Raw genomic sequence first — 6,054 nt, 5'->3', positions numbered from 1 at the left:
TGGGCGCGGGGCGAGCCGACCAACGGCGCGGCGAGCCGCCCGGGGCGTGCCGCTGCCATGTTGCCAACGGGGCCGCGCTAATGCTCTTTTTGCACTCGCCGCTGAGAGAAAGCTCCGCGCGGATTTAAGCTTTTATACGTGGATAAAACGCTTTTATAGGAAATAAAGTGTTCTCACAGCGGGATATCGCGCTTTACGATGGCATTTTACTGAAACTTGGCGACACTATACATTCGTAATTGGTTTGCGTCCGCCAAATTGAGGCTAGCGTGTCGCTGTTTTATAATTTGTTGATCATATGAAACTATTATGTTTTATGTGTGCCTTTTTAAACTTTCATATTGAGTTTAATTATTGTTTTTATAATAAACTAGCGGTCCGCCCTGGCTTCGCCCGTGGTACATATTTACGTTTTTTCTACATAAGAACCATCCTCGTACTTCAAGGAATATGATAAAAAAAGAATTATCGAAATCGGTTCAGCCGTTCTCAAGTTATGCCCTTACCAACACATTTTGGGATTCATTTTTATATTATAAGAAGATAACAGTTATTAAAAATATGAAAACTTTTAGATTTTTTAATTAAGGCACCGTATCGATTTTTGAGTGATTTTGACTTGTTTCTGTAATTCTTTAATTCTTTATAAGCTCGTTTAACAAAACTAAATTAGTAACAATGTGTGATGATATCTTAAATTAAAGATTCATTCAATATCTAAAATGCGTTCAAGACAATTTATTGATATTCATTGTAAAGTTTATTTAATAGCCAATAACCTGAGGCGTGTTTCAATTTTTTCCATGCGGGACGTTCGTGTCTTTGTATTTTACACGGAATTTATTAGAAGTTTTCTTATAAAATATACAACAGTAAAGACACTGAGATATCCTAAAATATGTTAAGTTAAGTTAAGTTTAAGTACATACTTTTATTGAAAAATTCAAAGAAAATCTAAGTTAAAATAGCCTTACTTTGATGAAATTTTATGCGTAGGGTAAACTCACCTAATTATGTGACTCACTTAATTCGGAGATACAACGTTTGGACTCTTTTACAGCGTTATAGGAGTAAAATCCAATACATTAAAATTAACCCTATGGTATGGTAATAAAGCTTCTTTTCGTGTACAAATTTTTGTTAAAATCGTGCGGGTGAGATAGTAACAATCACGGGATTTGTCACTGCGCCGCCATGTTTGACGTTTCACCGGTAGCGTGCAACTGTGCTGTCATTATTTAATTAATTTTAAATAGAAAAGGTGAGTGTAAGTTCATGATACCTACTTTGACAATTAATAGTTAAAAACATATTCTTGTTGATACCGATAAAGGTTTTAGTAATTTTTCATTTGTTTTTGCATAATACCTTATTTCCTGGGTTCAAAAAGTTAACGATTTTCAAGATTGCAACTCAAAACAGTGTCACCGAATTAACCAAGCAAATTTTTATTATTTTCAATTCGTGTATAAATAATAGTTTTTAGTACGTATACGTTAGTCGTTTAAGTCAGAAAATATTTATTTTTACTCAGGTTTAAAAGTAGGATCGCTTTCAAGCATTTTAAAAAAGTCCGTTATTTTTTTTATCACATAATTAAGCGAGTTATTTTTTTATTTTAGACAGCATGGAGGAAGACAAAAATAAAAATAGAAAATATAATGAAACAACGCTGACATCCGCAATTCAAAATATTCTGCAGTCAAAAATGAGTCTGTACATGGTCTGTACACTGTTCACACAAACAATTATAAAGTGGAATATTAATTTTTTATGGTTCCCCTCTTTTGATAATTTCTCATTGATAAATAAATACTTTCAATATGTTTATATTTTTTATTAATTGTATTTTTTTTTTACTTTTGTGTTAAAAAATAATAAATACTCACTTAATTCGGTTATAACAGAATTAGAGAAGTACTATGACCGAATTATGGTGATTGTCACAGAATTAGACAAGTCATCGCGGTTTGATTAAGCTCATTTTACGCTGAGTTAATTCATATGTGTTAAGATTACACTTGCTCCATTTGATAAATAGAAGATTGATTAATGTTCCTATTAAAAATAAAAATAAAATTTATAAAGTTTAACCTGTTTTTTTTTTTCATATTCTGTTTTGTCACAGAATTAGATGAGTTGACCCTATATGGCGTCGAATTTCTAGTTCTTACAACAGAGTTAAAAAAAAAAAATACACACTAAATGATAGGTTAATGCTTAAAAATTTGCGATAAAAAATACATATTTTATGTTTTATGAAAGAAATGGAATAATTTAAAGTTCTCTAGAATTTTCGATTACCTACCTATATATTATATACGGGAGCGCACACGTTGTTACGGCAGATCTATATATATAATCGAATATTCTAGAGAATTTTAAATTATACCATTACTTTCATAAAACATAGTAGTTAGTTTTTTTAAACGAGCTCCTAAAGAATTAAAGAAACAAGTCAAAATCACTCGTAAAATCGATACGGCCTCTTAACGCAAAATAAATATTTCATGATAGGCAGGAAGCTTTTTCTAGTTCAGAACAATATTTGCAAAACTACATCTATACTGAATAAGATCCAGTCTAAATGAGTTTTGAATTCTATAAACTTCCATAGCCCATAGGTAACCTATAAACTACCATGTATATAGAAATATATTTACCTTCCATAATTATATTTATTTACTACCTACCTACTCTTAACACTTAAAAATAAGAAACTGTATTCAAGTGTTATAGGTAGTATTAAATTATCTTATTAAAAAATTTAACGGTGATTTGAAAAAAATCTCCATGTATCTCCTAGAGCATAGAGCTTAGAAATATCACATCTTTACTTTTATAGAGAAGGTACCTAGAATCTAGATAAATAAATTAGGTATAGTTCACTAATCGAGATTTTATTATTGTATCGGTTTATAATTAATGTACCTAATAAATTTTATGATTCGTTTGAAAAATGTACCTAGAGTTTTTAAGCATTTTATTTAATTCAATTAATTTAAAAATAACTTTTTATTTTTTATTGGAAAACATAAAATAATCAACAAATTAATATTATCAACGAGTAATGGGTAGGTATGTCATGTTTGACAAAGTGAATATAGATTGGACCCTTTGGTTAATTCATCAAACGAATTGATGTTTTCTCAAGCTAATAATATTCTTTCACTATTAATATTCGAAGTTGGCATGGTTATTTTTGTTTTGTCAATATATGCCAAGGTACATTAAATTGATTTACCTATATTGAATATTCTAATTAATTTTAGAGTTTCTATCTTACGGGGTTATTTTTTAATTATTTACAATTAAATAGTTTAATTATTCACCTTTAAACGAAATTAAGAATAAATACCTTCACATGTAGTTTCATAACCTTAGAACTTGAAAATTTGAAAATAAAACTAAAGTAGGTACCTACCTACTTATACGCGGTCTATGAAATCACTTTTCTTCATTTCTACACTGATCATGTGTCACCTCAAATATTAATGCATTCTGCTTAACTTATTTATCTATAGGTTCTGAGCTTTTAAAATATTAGTATAGATGTTTAAATGTAGGTAATCAAGTCAAATGATCTTCTTTTAAAATAATCAAAATTTCGATTTTTCGATTTTTCAAATTGCTTCATTTCTGTTACCTAAGTCCGTTTAAGGGTAAGTGATCTTGAATAAATTGAGGAGATAGGTAGTGGTCTGGGTGGAATTAACAAAGAAACTTCGATAGGACTGACGAAAAAAGAAGGAAACAAAAAACTTTAATATACCTTTCATCGAAATACTTTACCTATAGGTGCTAATATCTTCTTTACCTGCCATACCTATCTAATATACCTATACACGAATTTCAGCTGTCACAGGAAAACATTAAGAGGAAGTTTTGCAAAGGTTCATCTTTACATTAATATCGTATTACATAAAAGCAAGTAAATCCCATTTTGGCATCCTTATTCCTTCAACACATGATGATCCTCTAATTTCCAAAAAATTACAGGATCAAAAAAGAGATAAAGCTTAATTACATAAAATAATAAAAAAACATAATTATTGTAAGTATAATTTATATTTTTCCTTTGTTGGTATGTATACCTAACTAAATTACTTTCTTATAAATTAATCAATAGAAGTATTTAATTAAGTTTCTCCCCTATATGTTAAAAGTTTATAACTTTGGCAACATAATAATGTATATGTATGTAAAAATAAGGTAGGTATGTTTTGCAGACGTAGATACTGCCTCAGAGCTTTGGTATGTAGGTACCTACTGACCTGCCAAGCTTTGGTACATCTCTATTAAAACTATTAAATTTCTAAATGTGATTTATAATGAAGAATGAAATCAATAAATATACCAACACACGAGCACCTGCCCAAAAAATATTAATCTCTATCAAGTACTTAGAACTTGATATTTTTGGTTTTATGGCATTGAATTTCTATTTATAAAATTATATCTCTATCAAGTATTTAAATGAGTCAACTTAGCTATTTATTCATGTCGACGATAGTTTTTAATTGTTGAAATGCAAAGTATTTTAAATGTTAGTGTAGTTTTTATTTTATTTTATTTTTTATTAATTGTAGTTAATGCTTAGTTAGCTTAGATATTATTATTTGCAATATTAACATTAAAAATATTGCCACAAGTAGGTATAATTAGTAAAGGAAAAACTGAAACGCAAATGGAACGATTCCAAAACTATTTAAAAAAACAATAATTTTATTGTCTGTATTTATGATACATATTTATTATTTAATAACACAAATGGCAAATTACCTTACAGTATATATTATACTATCTACCTATAGAGTGCGAACAACCAAGTGGGAACAGTAGGCACAGGTGGGAACAACACGACGTCCCCGCCGCGAGCGCTCGTAGTCGTGGTTGAGTGCTGTCGAAGTGCGTTTCTCTGCAATTTTTTTCATATTTACAAATAAACATGGTGAAATGTGCAGTTCTATCTTGCAAAAACGATACTAGAAAATACACAAAATCCAGTATCACATTTCATCAGTAAGTCGATTGTTATACTTATTTTTATGAAAATAAATCTAGCATCGCGGGGGTGAAGGGGAGGTGGGAGGCGGACACGCGCAGGCTCGCTCGCGCGCGAATGAATGCGAATGTATTAAGTAAAGGGTAAATATTTAAAAAATATAAATTGAGTACACTAGATGTGTTACACGGTAAATATTTAATATGTGATTCATTTAAGAATAGGATCGATTCAGTGCCATTTTGTACGATACCTGTAGATACGTTTATCTACAGCCTACGTCAATCTCATACATTCGTAGTCTATTCTATTGAACGCTACGCTAACAGAAAGCCACTTGACTAGGGGGGGCTGAAAAGAAATAGGTAACGTTTGTATTTAAATTTGATGAAAGAGCCTGTAAAAGAAATAAAACGTATTTTTCCAATAACATAAGACACGAAGCCAATTATGTCATTTTCACACAATGTTCATTGACGTTCCTATTCTTAGTTGGGTCCATGTTGGGTCGCATAGTATACCTACCTTATAAATTGTAAGGATATCAAATGTTAATAAAAAAAATATAAATAATAAAATAATTATTTATGCACTCTATTAACGGAAACGCTAGAAACACCTGCTAAGAAATAACGAGGTACCTACCTACTGTAGGTATGTTAAGTAATATATTAATAGATAGTTCGAGCCAAGTTATAAATAGAAAATTATTTAATAAAGAGTAAAACCACTATATTACAAGGTACAAGAAATAATAAAAGTAGGCACCTACCTACTTAAGTATGACGTAGGTAAGTATAAAATATATACAACCACATATAAAACTAAGTATTTATTTATTTTTCAGTAAGTACCAAAAAAGTGTTAAAATCATTAATTTAATAAATCTTTGATTAATAGATTAAAATTTCTATTTAAAAATGCTGAACACGATTTCATATAATTAAAAATAGCTGATAGCGATAAAAAGCGTGTCTACCTTCTTTGCAAACCTTATCCATAGATCCATTTTGAAAAATATAAATTAAAGGTGTTAAAATTACTGTATT

This window comes from Colias eurytheme, chromosome 3 (genome assembly GCF_061535395.1).
Source record: "Colias eurytheme isolate Ceu_HAF_F1 chromosome 3, ilColEury1 Martin Lab GWU primary, whole genome shotgun sequence".
NCBI lineage: Eukaryota > Metazoa > Arthropoda > Insecta > Lepidoptera > Pieridae > Colias > Colias eurytheme.
The sequence above is the reverse complement of the archived record's forward strand: the minus strand, read 5'-3'. Positions refer to the sequence as shown.